The sequence below is a fragment of the Periplaneta americana genome, chromosome 9 (assembly GCF_040183065.1).
Source record: "Periplaneta americana isolate PAMFEO1 chromosome 9, P.americana_PAMFEO1_priV1, whole genome shotgun sequence".
NCBI classification, from domain to species: domain Eukaryota; kingdom Metazoa; phylum Arthropoda; class Insecta; order Blattodea; family Blattidae; genus Periplaneta; species Periplaneta americana.
The window spans coordinates 85,675,842-85,699,632 of NC_091125.1; the positions used below are offsets into that span (position 1 = coordinate 85,675,842).

Below are 23,791 nucleotides of genomic sequence, written 5' to 3' on the forward strand. Positions count from 1 at the left end.
CTTTTAGAGTAGGGATATCCAGCAACATTCCTAAGGAATTTATTTTTGCCGCATGCACAAACAACTTGATATATATATATATATATATATATATATATATATATATATATATATATATATATATATATATACTAGCCGTACTCGTGCTCTCCTCTGCACCCGTTAGAAATAAATATAAAGTAATTACATAATTAAAATAGGACATTTGATCCAGGGAACATTCGTGTTTGATAGAAAAATAAATCGTTTAATATGTTACTTAATTTAAATTGTATTTAAAATATTAAAATGCGATCTTTTGATCCAGAGACCACTCATTTGGTGCAATGACAATTCCTTTAATATGTTCCTTAATTGTTATTACCAATTATTTTTGGAAAAGCGAAAATTAACAGAAAAATTTTGGCTACAGATTTGTTATTATGTTTATATTATATTATATTATATTATATTATATTATATTATATTATATTATATTATATTATATTATATTATATTATATTATATTATATTATATTATATTATATAAAAATGTGTTGATAACGGGTGTACACCGATAAGTAAGTTTTTAATTTGTTATGGGGGCTCTTGAATCTCAGGAGGAACAAATTTTATTTTACAACGGCGCAACATAATCTGCCTGGCTCATTACCCAATTTTTTTGCATTGCATTTAATGCATATGTATTTTATGTATTTTAACACGGTTCAATTGAGCATAGTTAAAATTTGGATTATAAAATAATGGAATGCTAAGCTAACATATTATTACTGCATTCTAAATCAATACACTCTTGTGGTTCGTTAATTCTCTGAGATAAACATTATTTTAAGAAATACAGGAAACGAATAGACAGAATAGTCTATCAAGTTGTTTGTGCATAAGAAGCTATTTTAATCTTACCTGTCCTCAATTCACTCCGAAGCTACTGTGATAACATTATAGCATTATGTCCATATAGAGAAACTACACTTTCCAATGGTGAAATAATAATTAATTACACAAGTCGGTTAATTTAGCTTCCGATATTACTTCATACAAACACAGAAACATTCTCTGTAGGCTATGATTCATAGCTTTCGATTGTTTTTGACGAAGCCCCTTATAGACGAATTCATTTGTTTATTTCATTACACCGCCTTAGATGGCAGTATTTTAATTTTGAAACTCATTTATCTCATTCCTATCAAATTTTTTCAAAGAATAAAACTTATCGGAAATGATTTTTAAAGAAACGTTTGTTATTTAACATTTTTCACAAAAATCAATAATAAGCGAGATATTTCGATTTATTTAATTCAGACCCCCTTATAACCCCCCTTTTAAATAATGTATTTTGAATGCCATATAGCCTAAAATCTAAGTTACAACTAACTTAATTTATATTCCAATTTTCATCGAAATCGGTTCAGCCATTATCGCGTGAAAAGGTAACAAACATACAGACAGACAGACAAACAAACAAAAATTTCAAAAAAGCGATTTTCGGTTTCAGGGTGGTTAATTATATATGTTAGGACCAATTATTTTTGGAAAATCGAAAATTACCAGAAAAATTTCGGCTACAGATTTATTATTAGTATAGATATTATATTATATTATATTATATTATATTATATTATATTATATTATATTATATTATATTATATTATATTATATTATGTTATATTATATTATATTATATTATATTATATTATATTATATTATATTATATTATATTATATTATATTGTATTGTATTGTATTATATATTATATTATATTGTATTGTATTATATTATATATTATATTATATTATATTATATTATATTATATTATATTATATTATATTATATTATATTATATTATATTATGTAAAAAGTGTGTTGATAACGGATGTACTCGAATTAGAAAGTTTTTAATTTGAGCTCTTGAATCTCAGGAGGAACAGCTTTTACAACAACGCAACATAACCTGCTTGGCTCAGTACCCAATTTGTTTGCATTGCATTTATTGCATATATATTTTATGTATTTTAACACGATTCAATTGAGCATAGTTAAAATTTGAATTATAAAATAATGGATTGCTAAGCTAACGTACTATTACTGCATAATAAATCAATACACTCTCGTTCGTTAATTCTCTGAATTAAAAATGAATGTGTTCATAAATATTATTTTAAGAAATACAGGAAATGAATATACAGAATAACCTATCAAGTTTTCTGTTCATAAGAAGCTATTTTAGTCTTACCTGTCCTCAATTCACTCACAAGTTACTGTAATATAATTAATTACACAAATCGGTTAATTTAGCTTCCGATATTACTTCATACAAACACAGAAACATTCTCTGTAGGCAATGTTTCATAGCTTTCGATTGTTGTGTCCAAGGCCCCTTATAGAAGAAGTCATTTTTTTTTTTATTTCAATACACCGCCTTAGATGGCAGTTATTTTAATTTTAAAACTCATTTATCTCATTAAATATCAGTCCTATCAAACTTTTTCAAAGAATAAAACTTATCAGAAATCATTTTTAAAGAAACGTTTGTTATGTAACATTTTTCACAAAAATAAATAATAAGCGAGATATTTCGATTTATTTTATTCAGGTCCCCCTTATAATCCCCCTTTTAAATAATGTATTTTGAATGCCATATAGCCTAAAATCTAAGTTACAACGAACTTAATTTATATTCCAATTTTCATCGAAATCCGTTCAGCCATTATCGCGTGAAAAGGTAACAAACATCCAGACAGACAGACATACAAACAAAAATTTCAAAAAAGCTATTTTCGGTTTCAGGATGGTTAATTATACATGTTAACACCAATTATTTTTGGAAAATCGAAAATTACTAGAAAAATTTTGGCTACAGATTTATTATTAGTATAGAAACATGTCACTGTAGACACCGACACATCCTTATAAATTTTAAGAATTGTCTCATTCCTTTCAAGACGTTTGAGATCAGCAGGGCATGTAGCACGTATGGGCGAATCTAGAAATGCATATAGAGTGCTAGTTGGGAGGCTGGAGGGAAAAATACCTTTGGGGAGGCCGAGACGTATATGGGAGGATATTATTCAAATTGATTTGAGGGAGGTGGGATATGATGATAGAGACTGGACTAATCTTGCACAGGATAGGGATCGATGGCGGGCTTATGTGAGGGCGGCAATGAACTTCCGGGTTCCTTAAAAGCAATGTAAATCTCATTCCTTAATTTAATGTTTGAAATACTTCTGAATGTGCAATTTAATTAATTACTTTTTTCTGTTTTCTCTTTTTGACCACAATTTTAAAAATTTGAAACATTAACAGATAAATTTGTAATATGGAGATATTTTCTGTCAGCTTCGATCCTGCAGTCTCTTTCCGTAAAAGGCCGTTATTCTTGTTTTTTTTTTTTTTTTTTTTTTTTTTCAGATGGTATGTCCATGTCATATTTTTGACATACTTTGTTTAATTCAAATATTACCTTTTGTGAATTATTCTCGTTATCTATGATAATGTGGATAGGTATTTTACCTGTTCATGAAAAGAGAAACTTAATTGTCATCAAAGAGTCCTTTGTTCAACGAACGGATCGTGTAAAATTAAACCTCCGTTTTTCTTCCATATGTCTGACGAGTGATGTCTGCGTGTGTCGCATATCCATTTATCGACGATAAAATTCTCGAAAAAATTATGGTGCTATCCCTAAGGTAATTAGTTTTATTTTGGACAATAATTGGGCAGAAACCGTACGAGTTAATTAACTCCCATATCATCGTGTCCCACACTGTTTGTTTTGTATTTCTAAACAATAGAGTCGTTCTACGACTCCTCTCCATAAATATTCTCTATATAGCAAAATAACTTCCTGTAGCTGGGTGTATAACTTGTTTTGAAAGTCTTGTTTTCATTCTGTAGGAATTCGGGAAAAACAAAATATTATGTCGGTAGTTGCACAATTTCAAATTGTTCTGCCTCGTAAAGTAGGTCACAGTCGAGTTGACAGGTTGGCTCACTTTGTGAAGTGACCATGAAAATTAGTTCGGATACAATAAATAGCCAAACTATCCAACTGCTGTCCGCTCACCCCTTTTACCGCTGGGTGTGTCGTAAAATCCTCTTCAGCAATCAGATTTCATACTATCGCTACATCTAGTATCAGAGGGGTAGGAGACAAGCAGTAAATCTGCGGAGCCAGCGCTGTAGCCTTCTAAATGTGTTATAAAACGTTTTGTTGCAGTAAATGTTTGTGGCAACCATTTTAATACGATCTAACTGCAGACCTGTGATCTTATCAACGTTGCTCATCTTGTATTCTCGCTTATTCTTTTCCTGCAAAAATAGCATAAGCTTATACAGATTTATCTGAACTCTTTAAGAGCAGCGTTTCTCAAACCTTTTTGAAGTGGGGACCACTTTTTAAAGTCAGAACAGTTCCGCGGACCATCTTACTCTTGTTCCCTTCGAAAGCAAATTTATCATTTTCATAGCATATTTTAATACCAGTATACTTATATTTGAAAATTGAATTAAGGTTCGGTACTTTGGTCCTCTGTTATGAATTCGGGTGGTCCCTGGCTGGGTTACAGGCGCGGCGCCAGATGTGCAGGGAAAAGATGTCGTGCTTTAAATCCCTCCTTGTTGCTGATAGTAGAGTGGGAAGCCTATAGACGGGTAGGGTAATACATTTCATAAAATGTCAGTACTGAGAGAAAAAGTGAAATTCGATTGCCATGTGTCATTTTCAAACTCTGAGATTTTAAGTTATAGTGTGATATGCATTTTGTTTGAATTTTATTTTTTCTTCTGTCTTTTTTGAAGGACCACAAGGGCAGACCTCGAGGACCACAGGTGGTCCGCGGACCATAGTTTGAGAAACGCTGTTTTAGAGGATTTCATTTTCTGACTATACTTTAATGTGTCCACTCATCACCTTTTTCCTGGACTCACAGGCATCACAATCATGTCATTCTCTTCTTTTTATCTTTTCCATCATTCGAGTCATATAACTTTCGTGTGTTCTAAGACTTACTGTAGTCTCTTCCGTGGTGTTTCGTATCTTCTTTTTCTTTTCTAGAGTCGAAACATGGATTTAATGACTCCTCGGTCGGTAGACTGATCGCTAGCTAGCTAATAATTCCAAATTTGATCTTACGTTAGACTGGCAGTGTAAGGAATCCCATTTCAAAGTTTACAGGCCCGCGGTGATAGACCATGGACGAAGGCGAATGTGATGTTAAAGAGAAATGGCTAATGATTGTAAGAGGAACAAGAAAATTATTTCTCAAAATGTTGTTTCAAATTGTATACAAGACATCGAAACAGCGAGATTTATCTTTTCCAGCTTCGCTTGAAGATGTCATAGTATTATATTTGCAATAATTTTTACAACAAGAACTATACTATAGTGCTATTCATTTGTTATGCAACGCTACAAGTTGGAATTTGTATTGCGCAGGTGGATCCCCATTCGCCGTAATTACTAAATATTGACTCGCTTTGAGCCAGTTCAGTGATATGCTTCAGTTATAATTTATAAAATATCGCTGCTTGTGTGCATATGTTCTCGAATAATAGATCAGACATTTATTAAAGAACAAGCATCTGTAATTTATTGTAATTGAAATAAATAAATCAGTTGTGCAATTAAGTAGAGAATTTCGGAACTTTTCCTGGAAAGAATACACCTAACACATCGATAGTTAACTTAATAAAGAAAAGATTTAAAAGCACAAGAGCGGAATTAGACAATACATTAAATGGTAATGTCATTTTCAAACGGAGGGAAAACTTGGTGATAGGTCTATCCATGCTCGAGTAAGTCGTTGCGAAAATCTTTCTTTAACTATCCTAACAGGGATACCTTTCACCTCAGCACAACCTGTTACTAAATTACCAAAACTTCGCATTGCCAAACAGCAAGCTTTAGATTTAAATTACTGTAGCATATATTATTGTAAGTATTCTTTCCATTCCATAATGACAAATTTGAAACTCACAACTACGAATAATTAGATTTTTATTAACGAAGCGTGGCTCCACTTACATGCATCAGCTGACTAATAATTATCTGTAACATTGGGAAGCTAATTAGTTTAAAGTAATTATAACAAATGAATATTCTTTGTTTTTAGTAAATTTCTGATCAATTGATTCAACAGCACATGTACATGTGCAGCGAGATATTACTAAACTGAAAGTTATCATTGGACAGATTGACTCAATGCGACGTAGGCCCTAACAGTGGTGAAACTGGTCCCACTTCCGACTGCATAGCACGCCTTTCGTCTTAAATTGTCCAAAACAAATTAATGATATCAGAGTATTTAATACACTATACAACAATTTAAAACACTACAATAATACGATGTGTCATGTTAATTCCATATGTTTTTATTCCTAGTTAATTACTGTAATTTAGTTTCTTAACGGTAACTAACGTAAAAGATTTTAAAAGGACAATAAGCAAAAATCTATTTCAAAAGATTACACATAAGTGATTTGTACTTGTATTCTTGAATGTGTAGTTCCTGTGTCATCGAAGCGAAGTCGTAAAATTTGGCAGTGGGGTAGGATTGTTTTGGAAACGTAAACAAGAAGGAGAGAAGAGACTGACTACTTTTTAATAGTACATGTCAAAGTTAAACTGTGGCCGCCGCCTTCACCCACTGTACCTGTGTTCAATTGTTCAAGAACTTTCTTTCCCATGTTAACAACAGATCTGTAATAAAATCTGTGTCGTTATAATAGAGCTCTCAAAACATCCGCTGAACGGAAACTTACAAAATCAATTTCACACGGAATACTGATCGAGATAGACGTGAATTGCTGTATCTTCCGCCAATTGTTCATCCGTCTTGCCGAAGTTTTCCTGCATTGCACGCAGTAGACCGCCTCCACTTTGTTATTCATTTCCTTCAAGCGTTTGACAGAGACGTAGATATATGTATTATGTAGCACAAATATAACCAGTTCGCTTTCTAAACGATGTTGCGTGCGTCAGTTTTACTAATAATTGTTGACACCGGTTCAAATAAAGTATGAAGGTAGGACAGAATGTCAAGTACAGCATGAAAAAGAAATGTAATACTGTCGTAGCAGTAATTGAATTAGTTATTTAGAACAGCTCCTTGTAAAGAAGTTCTAGATACTACATATATTTCGAGTTTTATCTTTTCCAGTTGTGATGGAAGATGCGGCTGTGTTGTGGCCTCTTTGCAGCCTGATACTATGTGAATAGGCCTACATTGTAGAGAAACCGCAACGCGGCGACCCGGCTCTCGGCCGAATCCTGTTGGAGAGGAAGTGTGTTTTACCTTTTTCCAACAGGATTCTTCGACAGCACGTACAGCCAACTATTTTATGGACGCACTTCATAGAATATTTAAGGGTAGAATGTAGGACAGTGTGGCCCTCTTGATCCCACGACTTAACTCCTTGTGATTTTTATCCCTGCGGAACGCTTAAGAAAGTGTACAAAAATAATTCACATACACTGAAAAACTGAAAAATAGCATTTCGGGAAACATCGCCTCCATTTCTCAACAAGAACTGTAGCGAATGATACGTCACTTCTTAAACAGGTGCGACAAATATATTTTTGGGAACAAAACGACCGTTCCAACATTTCTTTTCTCAGTTTGGGTGAGTAGATATTTTAACTGCTTATACTAAGTATTGTTTTATAATAGTTCGTAATGTATCGAATTATCGATACTACGTTGTTAATTACTAATAGCAGGCTATCTGCGTAACCGGAATCTGCGAGCGGCTCAGTCGAGACCCATTTCGCCGCGGTGCAGTTTCTCTGTTTATTCACCCAGCTTATATTTATTACAGAAAGTAATAATTTTACTAAAATTTACAAATTGACAATATTTAATACTCTTTTGGATCATTTAAAATAGTTTACTACAATAAAAAGATCGATGTCCTATATTTCTTATTTAAGAGGATATCCAGAGACGATAAAGTGATGTATGAATCTTCTAAGGCGCTCCATGTGGTCCAGAGTTGAAGTTAATACTTTATTCACTGCCTATTGATAGCCGTTGAACAGAAAGAACTACGGTTTGATATGAAATTTAAGGCTTGTACAGAGATTGTGTTCACAAGAAGAATTTTTGGTATCTCTCTGTGTGCTGGAACTTTACATCTTCAAAGTTTCGGAACTACATGCATGTTCCATCTTCATGGCAATACAGTAAGACTGAAGGGTCACCTAACTTGCTGGGTCATTTGTACCTGGCCCCGTTGCTTTAAGTAGACAGACACAGCGGTTTCAATAAAATACTGTAGATGGCTTTATGTCATGGCACACGGTGGAATATCCAAAGTATTTTTGAACTTCAATTTTCTCTGTTTTTTTTTTTTTTTTTTTTTTTTGTTCCGTTATTACTCCGTTATCGCCTTACCATTTCTTCGCTTCTGAATAGCCTTTATTGTTGAAAAGGGATGTTAAAGAATTAGTGGTTACAAATAATTGATAGATTATAACCTTTTATGTAAACCTTTTACGTAGGTAGTAGTTTAAAAAATATTTTAACTCAATGGCTAGTCCATTTATAACTGCGTAGCTAGTTCTTTTATTGCCTTTTTACCGAAGACTCGGTATTTAACAAGTTTGAGTTGGAATTTTATCGTGAAAAAAGAAAAGCGATATTGGAGACTGGTTTTCTAGTGGGATTCCAAGATGGTGTTCCCTCTTGCTATTCAAGCAATCTTGTCGTCAGTGGAGAAGACAGGACGTCACTACACAACCATATGGGCGTGTGCGTGTGTAATTAATTCTTAATTATTGAACCCTACCTGAGACTATGATATTCTACATTACTTGCTCCGTGGAAAGGTTACCGAAGGAATTCATAGCATTGATTATCCTGTGAAGATGAAACAATGCAGTAATTTTCCGCTGTTTCGCACACTGATAATAAGAATAACCTTGAATTGTAGATACATACATAGAGTTCTGCCAAATTGCAGGTCATTCACTGCAAATCTAGCTTTCTCGTCTTTCCTGTTTTCTGCCTTCCTCGTAGTCTGTGCATATGATTCACGTATCTTAATGTCATCTATCATCTGGTATCTGCTTCTGCCCCGAACTCTTCTACCGTTTACCATTCCTTCCAGTGCACCCTTCAGTAGGCAACCAACCAATTCCTTTTTCTCTTCCTGATCAGTTTCAGCATCATTCTTTCTTCACCCACTCTTTCCAACACAGCTTCATTTCTTATTCTGTCTGTCAATTCCACACGCTCTATCCTTCTCTATATCCATATTTCAAATGCTTCTAATCGTTTCTCTTCACTTAGTCGCAATGTCTCCATGCAATGTCACACTCCACACAAAGCACTTCACTAATCTCTTAGTTATTTTTCCAGAGGCCCGCAGAAGATGCTCCTTTTTCTATTAAAAGCTTCCTTTGCCTTGCTTTCCTCTTAACTTTCTGGCAGCAAGTCAAGTTACTGCTTATACTACACCCCAAGTATTTGAAGCTGTCTACTTACTCTACTGCCTCATTTCGAATTCGCAAATTTACCTTCTTTATTTTTCTTCGTCTTGTTGGCATTTATCTTCATGTCATACTGCTCACAGCTGTCATTTAGCTCCAGTAGCATGTCCCTTAGTATCGTCTCCTCTTCTATTAACAACGCCATATCATCGGCAAAAAATTATAGATATGGATAACCTATTTTGGAATAATTCTCGTAGTAGGGAAGCAGCAGCACTCTGAGTATGCCTGCACTATCACCGTTTTCGTCCACCGCAAGTCAGCTTGAACTCTCTATGTCGCTATGATACGAGTATAATCTCGGTTCTTCAACTTGAGAAACTGACCTTTCGATTATTCTGGTAACTGTGCTTATCATTAGACATCGGATTTATATGGAAATGCATATTTAGTTTGTTTTTACTTGTGATATGGAATTAACTTTTGCAATATGTTTCATGTTCTTCTGTTTTTGTATGTGCATATAGTAATTTCATATTTTCGATGTTGCTTTCATAATTTTTCCAAGCATCAACCATATAATACGTGTATTTTTTAATTTTTAATTTTAAAATTAATATTTAATCTCCTTAGCGACAAGATAATAAAGACCTCACTATGGAGGTACCCGTAAGGAGCTTCTCCGAGCACTACTAACAAAATCACGTGATGTTACTGGGGAATAATATTCCTATTTACAGTTGAAAGCAGAAGTGTTTGCGAGTCCCATCTAGAGCTAATGATTATAAAGAAAAATTTACAGAACTCCCATTACCTCTAGAGCCAATACTTACCCGCTGGAGTACGTGGATTGAAGCTGCTCTCTCTATTCAGATAATTTCAGTCAGTTAAAGAATTCGTTGGTGCGCTAAATCCAACTGACGCTTTGTCAATTGAACGTTAACAGAATATTTTAATAGTGAATATTTTCAAAGGGACTTGGCTGTAATCAAGGCACATTTCAAAGTTACAGCTGAAGCCACAAAAAAAAAAAAAAAAAATACACGAAAAATGTGGTTTGTCTTTACATGAATCTTTATCAGTCCTCAAGGAGGTTTAGAGTAAACTTCAGAGTGATCCTTTAAAGTATGCAGAAAAATTAAGTGGTAAATTGTGCACTGTTTTAGGGAGAAATTCTGTCATTAAAGTTTTGTGTTCTGTGGATAAATATTTTCAAGGTGAAAGAAAACGTTGTGCTTCCAGAAGAAATTTCCCCAGAGCTAGTAGGCCTAAGTGCTTTCAAATTTTGCCCAATAACATCTGTAGGCGTGGAAAGGTCCTTCTCATCATACAAACTTGTGTTAAGTGATAAACGTCATGAACTTACCCCTGAGCATTTGGAGAAAATAATCATTGCCAAATTACAACGACAAAATGATATCTTAGGAAGAATGTATATTGTAAGTACCAAAATGCATAAGCCTAAAATTAAAATTTTTAGTGCATGTTTTCGAAATTGTAATAGTAATGTGCGTTACAAGAGCGGTATGTTGAAGTTTTCATGTTCGAGGAAAAGTTTGAAAAAGCGAAACGTAGTTGAGCTTTTTTAATTTCCGAGAATTGAAAGAAAACATACCGCTCGTGTATCGTACATTATTTTGTACGAAGATCGTTTATTACATACCTGAAAGAGGAATTTATAATTAGTTGCAATGAAATCTCCATCTTGGTTTCTGTTCATGACGGCAAATTTGCAAAACAAAAATATCTATCTTCAACATTGTTGCTTTAAAATGTTTTCTGTGTTTACTATACTCCAGCAGGCCGTGATATACGTCTGTCTTTTTTTCCCCCCAGTCTATGATGAGTCTGGAATCTTGTTGATTTTTTCACGGCTTCCTTAATGTTACTTGCATCACGAATGCAGTAACTTTAGTGGAGTTGTAGAGTTTACTTAATTTTTGCAAATATTTAAAAACAATAATTAACAGTGCAATTTAGGTGAAATGGCAGTGGTAAGTTTCCAATTTATAATTATTACTATATTGAACGTCTCTAAAATAATATGTTAAAAGCCTAAAGCAGTAAAATCAATATGTCACTTAAGCGGTAAGAAGAGGGAAATTGTTATGTGTGTTAGGTTGGGAATACTGAATGTGGAATTTTAGACTTTCCGCGGGTTGGTTTTGTGCGGAAACCAAGCAAATACGCACGATCTCGCACAAAGCATATTTTAAAGCTTTTGACAACATAAATACATGCATCTTTCAGAGATTTTAGTGCATATAAATCCGATGTCTACTTATATTATGGGTATGTTTAGATCTATTCTTAAGTAATAAAATAAAGAAGAATCTTTGAAAAGTCAGCACTTGCATATAGGAATAAAAACCTATATTGGAGTTCATATCTTTCTCTTTCACGTTTTGATCAGGCTTCCATGACTGCCTCATAGCATATGTTTGCTTCTGTACTTAAGCACATATTTATTTTTCCATTCACTAATGAGTATATTGTTTCTTTATTTACTTACGTGTGCATATGTTGCCGTAACCTTCCCTGCACCTGGAATAACACAACTTTGTTTCTGTTCTTAAATTGATTAAATGAATATTTCGTTTATATTCTACACTACTTGTGTTTAATTTGTCCAGCGCTTGTTAAACATGCGCTTCTGTAGTACGTCATGGTCTTTTGTCACATTTTTCATCATCTGTCTGTTCCGTTCTATCATCACTCTGAAGAGAATTATAAACCAACACTCAAATTACACGTGGCGAGATTCCGTAATCATGTACCAGTGTGGCATAAGTATTTCGCTTAATATAACATAGGATAAACATAGGAAAGTTGATAAATCTCATCTCTGCCGGAAATCGATTGCGAATTCATGAATTTGCAACTACAAACGCTGCCATCTGAGGAATATTTCGTCGGTTTACAAGCAAAACAAATTAAGTAAAAAATACTATTCTGAGAAAAAGGCGTTTGTAATGTGCATAGTGTATGTGTATAAACTTAGAATTGGAAAATCAATTATACATGAAGAGAAACAACTTACTAAAAAGAATATTTTGAGGATTCTGTTTTGTCAAGAACTTTCAAACGCCTTTTTCTCATAAGTAATATTTTTTTTACTTAATGCGTTTTGTTGTAAACCGACGATTTGTAGAATTTATGCGTATTTTATTATAGTATGTAGTAGTTGAGCCGCAGATTTAAAAAGCTGAACCACTGCGAGTTCAGACTCCGCCTGTGATATTTTGCATCATGTTACGTGAGATCTGGCGTCGTACCGATTTCACCTTACAGGATTCAAACTAGGTCGAAGGCTGTGGATTGTAAGGATCATACAGATCAACAGCACGCTTCTTTCTGGAGGGAAATAAAAAAGTACGCAATATATTTTTCATGTTCTGTATTGTGCATGGATTTAAACACACCAGAAAACGGCAGTATGTGCGATTCCATTGTTTTGTTGAAAATGCACGTACAATATTTCTTCACCTGTGAGTTCATTAAAATACGATCTAAGAATATTAACCTTTAATTAATAATGACCTTGATTGTCATTATTAATAAATTATCTTATCGGTCTCATCATGCCTTTTAAATTAATATTAACCTCTACTTATCTTTCTCTTATTATATAAAAATTACTTATTAGTCCTAAAATATTATTCCTTTAGCACTAATCTCGTACCATTATCGTGAAGTTCCAGTACCGTCGAGTTTTTCTTCATTTAAAACACGGCATGTTTTTCGGTCCGTGTCCTCTTTCACTAGTATCTGAAGTTTATTCTTGCCAGACACGATAACTCTTTTAGACAATTCCCTTATGAATGTAGCTTAATTCGTTTTTGCATGGTCTGTTTCGTTCACCGAATGAATTACCTACCGATTTTGACTTCATCTGGGAGTTTACTGTTCTCCAACCAGGAGATCAACCGTGAAAGGAATGTGCTTACTATTGCGTCGTCTATTGGAACGAAGTAGATAAATAATATTACCGTTATAACGTCAGTTTAAAAACCATGCGCTCTCCTGCATATGTTATTTCCTGTATGAAGAGATTAAAAGACCAGGAGATTAACTGTGATCTAATTTTGTATCTAGGGTAGTATCAATATGTCTGTATCAATGTTATCGTTTGTGCTGTGAGAGCTAGCCAATAGAGATAAGAGTATCCACATGTGTGACCTTATGACATCAACATTCATTAACAGCATCATCCCCCTTCCCTTCATTCCCTGGAGACTTTCTCGTATTTTGGAGCACAGTATCTCTAGGACAGATTTCTAGTCTGACTCTGGTTAAGTCCAGTGGTAGGGCTGCCACCTTAAAATACTTTTGTGCAGACTTTGAAATGCATTTTCTACATTCCAATGGAACAGTAATCCATCTATGATTAGGTTCCCAGAGTGTCGTCTGTTCATAACTGATAGCACCGGTAAAATATGAGGTGAATGAAGTTCGATAGACGGACTATGTTATACGCGTTACTAATGTAGCTAATTATTGGAAAGTGTGATCCCAAAACGCGTTAAGTCCATTTTATGAAATGACTGGGCTAGTTTTTTTATCCATCGGTCTGCGCACTGAGCGAGTGACATGCACAATGACACGAACTTTTAGATAAGGATTGATGTTGTTTTGGAAGAAAAGAAGCTTAAAATATGATGATAAACATCTCAGACAAAATCACATACATATATGCATAAATCGTAAAAATGGCCAAATGTACTGAATGAATTTTGGTATCACACTCTTCAATTTATTGTTCTTAGGAATATCTTACGCAATCTATATTGAACTATTGAAACAAACACGATAATTTAACATCTGGATTTTCGTAGCACATGATATTAGGAAGACAATAATTGGTCAAGGAGAAATATAGGTACTTATTCGAAGACAAAAAATAGTAGCCTGTCGAATATCACGGCCAAACCTACTTACCCTCTCATAAGCCAGCCCTGACAGATGAACACTGCCGACGGAAGCAACTAGATCGGGATCGATTGTTAACGATACACCCGATATGTGGTAGGGGTTTATTGGTCATCATTTTCCTCTGAGACAGGAAGCATTGATCTTACTGGAGCAAAGCCGACGGAGCGTGAAAGGAGCCAGCCACCTTCTGTCTCACGCCAGACTAAAAGCGTGGGGCGCTCAGTCCCAGCTCTCAGACATGGACAGCTGATTGCTCTACCTCTACCGCATTCTCTGTGCGACTTTATTATGATAAGTCATTTAAATTTGGCGTGGCGGCCCTGAAAGCTTTCTTGGGAGCGCGGCCGCTCTAAACGAGATGGCGCTCTATCGATTCGCACAGACTCCAAGGCTGGAGAGAGACAGAGAGCGAGCGAGAGAGAGAGTGAGAACGGTTGGGTGGGCCAGTAGGGCATTTGGTCGCTTCAGGGGCAGAGGTGCTTGTAGTGCTGGAGTTTTGAACCCCGGACATCTAGAATCCGGAACTCGTAGCGACGTATGTGTGCAGTTGTGTCTCTGTTTCACCAACGTCCGATTCAGTTACTGTAACTCGTTCTCTTATTCAGGAGAACGTAATGTTAGAAGGTCAGACTGTTTGCATAACGTCGAGGAGCGTTACGTTACGTATTTTATTTGGGGCGTGCGTGACAATGTTTTCGGAGCTTTCTCATGCACCCCCACCTACCCGTCCCCTGGGGTGTAGTTTGAAACTTGTGTGTTAGAGTTCTATCTGATATTCAGTTGTCAAGAGACATTACTCTCCCATCCAAACAGCAAACTCCGTAACAGGCTTATGATATTTCATCTGTCATTCCACTGTCAACTTGCTTTCTTTATACTAGGCATGGAAACGCGTGTGTTGATTTGAGGATGGTGCTAAGATAACAGTGCTGACGATTGGTTGAGTCTTGAGTTGAATAAACCAGAAGCTTATAAATACTGTATTAACAAATCAACAACAAATATGTGAAAATTGTGTTAAAAGATATTGTTCATACAATACTATTCATGTTTCTTCAATAAATTATAGGACAGCATTACATAAAATTGGTGATTTGATAGCTGAATAAGTAACAAAATTTAGACATGTATTTGGCTATAGAAACAAATACTACCGGCTATTTTGAGCTGTTGTAAAACTAGAACTTTCACTACAACAGAGGACGTGTGAAGGTCTTTAACCCCCCCCCCCCAAATTAAAATGAATAGCTAAGAGTCGTAAATAATAAGTTGTGATTATTGTTCAGTGAAATAAAAGTATATACTTTCAAAATTAATAAAATATTCATCAAAATGAAAAGTGTAGTAACACACGTGCGCAATATTGGGCTACGTGTTATTTGAATATACAGACTGCACAAGAGTTCAATTGTAATTATTTTTTAGTTAATAAAAAGAATTGTATTTTCTTCAACATGAATTTGAAGATAAATCTTGGCAGGCTGTTGCTTGGAGAGTGGTGTGTAGAAGTCAGAAGATGCGTATATACAATTTTGATTGGCTTGCATGAACGGAATATTTTTTGCACGTACGTGAGGGGTAGATCGTATGCAGTGTCGCTATATACGAGTATACAGTAATTATAATAATTTGCTTTATTTATAAGGGACTCGAAATCGTCATTTGTAAATATTTTTGTGTATTTTTTACTTGTGTGTTTGGAAAGAGATACAAGATAAATATTTGTGACATCTACGTTTATAATTCAGAAGAAGGTTTGAATATTTTGGATATTTCACTCTGCTCTGAAATATTATTTATCCAACGTTTCAAAGTTGCTTACAGATTCCGAAACGTTGGAGAAATGATATTTCGACATGCGGATAAAAAAATTCAAAATCATCTTCTCAGTTTAATAACCGTGAAAGTTTGGAAATAATTTAAGTGTAGCTGCTTTAAAACTAAACTGTATTTCGTAATATTGTCGTTCTAAAAAGCAGTGTCTGTTATCAGTGCATTTCGTTGCACACAAAATATTTGTGTTTGGTATCAGTTTATTTAAACAAGTAAATTGAATTAGTTACTTGCTCTTTTTTTAAGTGTCTCAATAAAATGAAACTTTTTTTCCTACGTTTTTCGTCAGATCTTAAATTACAAGTTAAGGTTTACTCCTTTCCAATTACTTATTAGATTTTATAATTATCTAAATGAATTGCCCTTGTAATTTAATATTTATAGTAAGCAACAAACTTCACGCCTGTTTGATCCATTAGTAATATTTTATGTAGGGCCTATAATTAAACAGCTAAATTTTCATTCTATTGCATTTTTAGCTATGATCAGTATTTTATTATTTCTGTAGTGTTTGTAGGAATAATTGTTCTAGATTAGACATTTGCTAGCACTAGTTGTGTGTTTAAAAATCGGATTCTATTTGTAATATAAGAAATGGTCGAACTATAAATTTCCTCAAAATTGGAATTTTCTTTATCATTTGAAAAACTCAGGATTTGATTAATGCTTAAATAAGACCAAAGTTTTCTTAAATCTGTCTAGAACTGTTCGTAAAAATAGTCGTTTTGTCAATTTGAATTCTTTGAAAATTAGATGTTACGGCACTTTGGGCAAAATTGAATTTTTTGGGTATTAAATGTTTACAGAACATTTCTGGTGAAATTTGAATGAATTAGCTAACGAGAGAAAACGACAGGGTTCAATGTATGAGTAGTATGTGATTTACTCTTGTAGATGTGCTATGCGTTAAAACGAGTGGCGTAAGAAGTATTCATGAAAGGAAATAAAAGATAAAATGACTCAAGGAAGACAGATGAAAGGGTAATTTTATATAATCACATAGAGTCGTATTGCCTATAATGTTATAAATTGAATTTATTTGACAAGATAAAAATCAGAGGTGATCGTTTATGAAGACAAAAATCAATATAACCTGAATTTATGTGGGGAAGTGCATATAACTTTGCGACATACACAGAAATACTTTTAATAGATATGTCTTGATCAGTGGTTTTACACACATTATCCCATTCATGTACAGTACATGCATATTTCGGTTGAAAATATTTTGCGTGTTTTCCTACAAGAAAATTCGTGCTCTCACTAATGCTTTGCCTCCTAGAGGTCAGATTTTTCAATCCAACGGCATTTTGTTTTATGATAGTGGCAAGTAAAATTGTAATTATTGTTATGCTTGGTGCTTACGCTAATTTAGCAACCCTACTCTTTTCCATAACTTTAGCACGTGGGTGTCGATGATATATTTTTGCGTAGAAGCTTTACCGAATAATATCTCCTCCACTTCTACTTCATTAAAATTATACTAAAATAGCTTAGGTTTATTTGTACTTCATATTTCAGTACATTGTCTCGATGTTTGTATTTCTCTCACTCGTGTTTAAATGATCAGTTGTCCATTTCCCTGAATCTCGGAACTTAGGATTTAAGACAACTGCTAGAACTTAACTACAAGAAAAATAAAATGGATCATTTCTGTAAATGTGATTGAAAGTTGGAAAACAAACTTATTTTGAACGGTAAAATTTAGTTTCGATACAAAGGCTTTGTCACTTTCATTCATTTCATTTAGGGTTAGCACAAACATATTTCTCTTTCGCGGGTTTCTCCCCTACCCCATTTACCGCGTCACATTACTGACATTAATCTACCCATTTACTAAGTCATATTCTATTAAGTCGTTATTTCTCGCAGATCTCCCTTGCCGTTCTGCTTGTAAATAGGCTCCGAAACAAGCTCAACTGTGTTGCTGTTACGTTGATTGTAGCGTGTGGTTATGAGCGACATAACGGCGGATGCGATGAATGAATCGAGGATCAAGATGGCCCTGATTATACTCTCAGCAGTCGCCGGTTCCAGCCAGGTAAGTTGACCGGTCTCCTGTGTCACTTAATATAGGTGAGTGTGTTTAAAAAGGCATGCGTGACATAACGGGTTTCGAGAAACGCCATCACGAATCATTAACTGGATTTATTCACTTCGTGTTTTATCTTTCTGTATTTATTGTAGGGAAACAGTGCTATAAAAGAAATTGACGGGAATGCGTGTTTTCAGTATTTGTTTATAAAAAGTATTTTTGCATCGTTACTTTCCTTTTGTCCAAAAAGTACATATTTCTTCTTCCTCTTATTCTCTCATTCTCCTTCCTTTCATCTCTCAGAAAGACATACGGATCTTTTGAGTGCGATTGTGATCCAACATAGGACGTCCTATAAGTAGTGGTACTACGTGGTCGTATAGTCAAAGTGGCGAAATACTCGTACAGTAGAGCGTCTCGTTTAGGCACAGTGAAAACGTAAACAAAGTTCAGGTAACGTGTGGGGGGAGAACCAGCCGTACGATAAACACGAGGGATGCACAGAGTTTTAGTTACAACATTTATGCCGGAGCATTAATTAAAATTATAATTAATAATACAATTGTTAATAATATAAATTGTTAATGCAGTATATTGGCCTGAAGTGACAACACTATTTCCTAAACATAATTATCCCTTCTCAAAGTTCAATTTATTCAGGTGCTGTACCTGACCACTTCAGACCAATATACTGTAGTTTTGTTAATTCGGCCACAGAAGACGGTGATATTATGTTAGTCATACAGAGAATGAAATTCATGACCGTAAAAAATGCTGCCTGAAAGCAACATCATATAAGTAGCAAAATTCGGTTCGTTATATTGATTTATTTCAACATTACAATTGCTTGTTTGTTAAAATGTGTATATGATAACGTTATGCAATTTGTATTCTTTTGTTTTGTGTGTTTTTGGACAATATAATTTCAATTAATGCTCCGCCATAAATGTTGTAACTAAAACCTTGTGCATCCCTCGTGTTTATCGTACAGCTCGTCCTCTCCCCACACGTTACCTTGTTTACATTTTCACTGTGCCTAAACGAGACGCTCTAGTAATATTTAAGACAGCCACGGCAGCGCACGCACACATCATTTTCCTACTATGGGAGTTTTCAGTTCCCTGCTGAGAATAGTACCAGTCTCCTCAAGATAGGCTATGTGTATATTCGAATATGATGTCTCTCGAGATGGTCCACCGAGACACAGTGGAAGATGGAAGTGTAATGAGATTGTTACTTTATAAATGGGTCATTATTTAATGAGTGCGGACGGAGTGGAAGGAGGCAAATAGATTGCGAATGGAAGGAATTTTTCTATTCATCCGCGTGCTTAGATCATGAAGACGTGTACTTGTATAGTACCTTCTTTTCCTCCCCAAAACTTTTATTGTCACCGGAGATACAGTATTTATATTTGTGAAATATTTCAGAGTGTGTAATACTGCCTAGTAGGCCTATGATTTTGGAGTAGGTAAGTAAATTTCCATTTCATTTTAAGACATTTTATTCTTGTCAGAGTTTGGGCTCATGTTCTCTGGAGTCGACCTGGTTGGCGAGTTGGTATAGCGCTGACCTTCTATGCCCAAGGTTGCGGGTTCGATCCCGGGCCAGGTCGATGGCATTTAAGTGTGCTTAAATGCGATAGGCTCATGTCAGTAGATTTACTGGCTTGTAAAAGAACTCCTGCGGGACAAAATTCCGGCACATCCGGCGACGCTGATATAACCTCTGCAGTTGCGAGCGTCGTTAAATAAAACATAACATTTAACATTTGTTCTCTGGAACAATTTCGGTCATACACTGCACATAGATGCATGGCGGAACTGCTGAAGCTTCACCTAAGATAACGAACATGGCATTAACAAGGGACGAAGTTGCATATTGTATAGCAATGAATGTATAAAAAAAGAATATTGAAGGTTATTTGATATTTGGTTTTTAGCATCTACCATGGCCACAAGTAACATCAGATTAGTAACCTCTGCGATAACTGAGTGATCAAACCTTCGTATTGTCACCCAGGCTATCCGGATTCGAATCTTGTCTGGCCTGGGTTCATTTGAAAAATCCATAGTGAAACTTATGGCAAACAAGGTTGTGGCGCAGTTGGGTTTTTCTCGGGATACTCCAGTCATGAATTTTCGGCCACTGAATGGGACCGGTGTCCACCCAGCATCGGGATGAATTTGAGGAACTACGGTAGGTAGCGAAATCCGATTCCACGAATTAGCTACGTATAACGGCTGGGAGATCGTAATGCTAACCACACTGTTCCCCTGACTGATTGGATGATCGTTCACCTCTACTAACACATTCGACATAAGTCCTGCACTCAGATGGTCTACCTTAGGTCTCTATGGACTGTCGCGCCCAGAATCATGCATATCGCTGTAACTCAAATGGTAGTTATTCTAACTATAAAGTCAGTGGCACGGAGTTTGATTCCCTGAAAGGAAGTGTAAATTACCTTTTGTCCATAGAAACATGTACGTGCTTCTTGTGTATCTTTCGTTTCCTCTTTAGCAGTGGATTCGAGTCACGATGACCACACGACCAGGCAGTTCCTCTGCTTGTGAATTCCTGAATGCGGTTCAACGTCGCAAAAGATGGAAAACGCCGAGAACAGTATGGGCCAAAGGGCTCATTCTTCCAAGTTGATAATAATGATAATTATGATGATAAATGAATGCGAATTTATCTTCATCATTTCTATTTCATGTAGATTAACAGTCTGATGAACATCCACACGATTTTCTGTAGCTACAAATGATGTGCATATCAATACTCATTCAGACCAATTGAATTCTTTTCACTACGTATTTCGGTCGTTTTTGTGGTATTTTTCGCCATCACTTCCCGTTAGCCATGATATCACCCCTACATTATCGTGTCTCTGTGATCATCTCGATTTATGTTTTCGTGCGCGTTCCTCTCTTTGTCCAAGGCGTGGTCCACCGCTGGCAATTCAAATCTCGGGCCTAGACCTGACTCAACGCATGTAAACATAGTCTGATAACTGCAACCAGATGCCTCAAGACATTGTTTCATTGTTAGACTGGTTTCTTAAAATATGATGATGCCTGTCTTTGCGTAGGCCGATCAATCTTTGTGAGTGCTTCATAATAACTTATAATACACGAACCGATTCCGATTAAACTTGATTCATTGAGTTTTTGAGGAGGGGGTTTTATACAAAATAACACGTAAGCTGCGCATAACTTTTCTATCCGTCTGCATTCTTTATGTGTGCCTAAACCATTGAAGTCATTTCCCTTCAGTATCATTCAAAACTGTCTTTTTTTAACCTTCATTATTTCTCGAATTGTTTGCCTTATTTTATATTTTCACGATTTCCTAATGGTCCTACTCCAAAAATCCATCTCTGGTGCACATAATTTATTGTTTTGGTAATTTCTAAAATGTGATATGATGATAATAATAATAATAATAATAATAATAATAACTAGCCTGCATAACTAATCTTAGCGGCTAGTGACCTATTGTTTATCAATGAAGCGCAGACTACTTTCTGCGTGGCATTTGCAGCACGCTTTGACCTACATTTGGCGAGTGAAATGTTAAAGGAAACGCAGAGACAACCCATTGTCTGCGTATTTTCCGGTGATGTGGGTCTTTGAATGGCTAATTGAAATTTATATTCCGGTTCCGTGAAACATGAGTGATGGAGTCTAGAAAATGCACACAATGGCCTGATACGCCCCTGCGAACTAGCTAGGAAATTGCTATTTTGTATCGCTCCGTCACGGTTCCTGCAGACGCCATTGCTTTTACTCGGAATCTTTATCCCATTTACCGCAGTACGTTACCATGGTTACGTCACACTTGGGTGCCGTATGACACTCTCGTTCCGAGAACCCGATAGATGCATTTCTTGAAGCGAGAAGGTCATGTCGATGCCAGTTAGAAATGGAACACTTTTTTGTCAGTTCAAGTAAGTTGTGCAGCGGGATGCATTTCAACTAAAGCGGTTATTGAGCTTCTGTGACATGTTGGAAGAATATGAAATGAAATTGGCATTAGACGACATATATCCGAAGAAATTCTACCTTATGATTTTTTCATTGCAGATCTCGAAGTATCGAATTCCTCTGAACGACAAACTGTTCACAAACAGATTCATTGACGTCGTCGTCAGTGATCGAGTTATCAAAATTGTTATTAAATCAAAGATTCGCTTGTTTAAGTACTATATATGTAGAGCTTATTAAAGGAAAATAAAGTGAGATGTTCGTTTTCGTAGATTTATGGCACCTAAAAGAGCTTTGTGTCTTAGTGAGAGCGTTCCAGGGAAAATTTACGCGCCACTCCTCGTCCAGGTCAAAATTATCCTGGAAAATCAATTTCATCCTACAAATACCTTCTGCCTCAAAAATGAAATTCTCCATCCTACCCAGTCAACAGAGTACCTATCCGGAGGTATTAGCAATTAACCCATCTGTAGTCTAACACTTGAACTATAGTTTATTGGGCGTCTGTGAGATGATTGAAGTGTTAAGTTGTTTTAATTAGAGATCTACTTCTATTTTCTCGACAAACAGGCAAGTCATTTTTTGCATAACAGTTTCTCTCTTAGTCTGCTTTCATCTCCAGCAGCTGCTAAAGTACTAAGGAATATTCATGTAGTACTTAGTTAGCCTTAATCCTTCGTTATAAACAAACGCGAAAGAGGTTACGACGAGAAGAGTACATAGTTGTTTGAAAAATAGTTACTCTATGTTTGGTGATAGCCGATTGCGTATTGCATATTTTGAAGTAGTGTGCCAGATAAATAATTCAGTTTTAATAAAACTGAGAATCGAGGTGGTGATAAAGTACCTATTTTTGGAACGAGGTTTATACAGTTATTGTGGATCATTACGGAATAGTAATTTACCATAAAATTGGGCTGCGGAATTAAAACAGGAAGAACGAGGAATAATAATATAGACTGAACACCATGTTGGAAAATCTGTTTTTGTAACCACTCTGAAAAAAATATCGATGCCGTGCGTAACATGATCTTGGAGGATCAACGAATTGGGCCCAAACGTATATCAGAGACTTTGAGAATTTCCTATGAACTTATCTTTCACATCATACCTTACGATTTGAGTATGAGAAAAGTACCTGCTAGAAGGATTTCTGAATGCCCGAATTCTGATCCAGAAACGACTCAGAGTAACAATTTCCAAGTTGCTTTGTTGCCGTTTTGGAGAGGATTCTTCTAACTTTTGAGATCGTATTGTAACTCTGGACGAAACATGGATCCATGATTACGATCCAAAGAAAACGGAACAATTAAAGACTGGAAACATTATTGTTCTCTCTGCCTAAAGAAATTGCTCATTCAAAGATCGGCAGTAAAGGTCCTCAATCAGTTTTTTGGACAAAAACTGAATAATTATGGCAAACTACTTAAAACAACGTAAAACTGTGACGGAAGTGTAATATTCTTCATTATTAACTAATCGGGGGGGGGGGGGAATTTTGGAGAACCGTTGTAGTAAAATTTCCAAATATGTCTGTACTTGCAAGACAATGCATTCTCCACTAGTCCTGAT

General features: G+C 35.4%; 1 protein-coding gene across 5 annotated transcripts in view; it reads left to right on the top strand.

Annotated features, from left to right (window-relative positions):
- LOC138706173 (uncharacterized) overlaps positions 1-23,791 on the top strand; it is a 381,089-nt gene that overhangs the window by 182,839 nt on the left and 174,459 nt on the right. The window contains exons 1-2 of one of the 5 annotated variants that reach the window (XM_069835184.1): positions 14,808-14,986; positions 18,068-18,236. The exons of 3 other annotated variants lie outside the window; for them this stretch is intronic. The gene's annotated coding sequence lies outside the window, so the exon portion shown is untranslated. Of the gene's footprint in view, positions 1-14,807; positions 14,987-18,067; positions 18,237-23,791 lie in introns of those variants that run through there. One more of the 5 variants, XM_069835185.1, reaches the window with a different exon arrangement.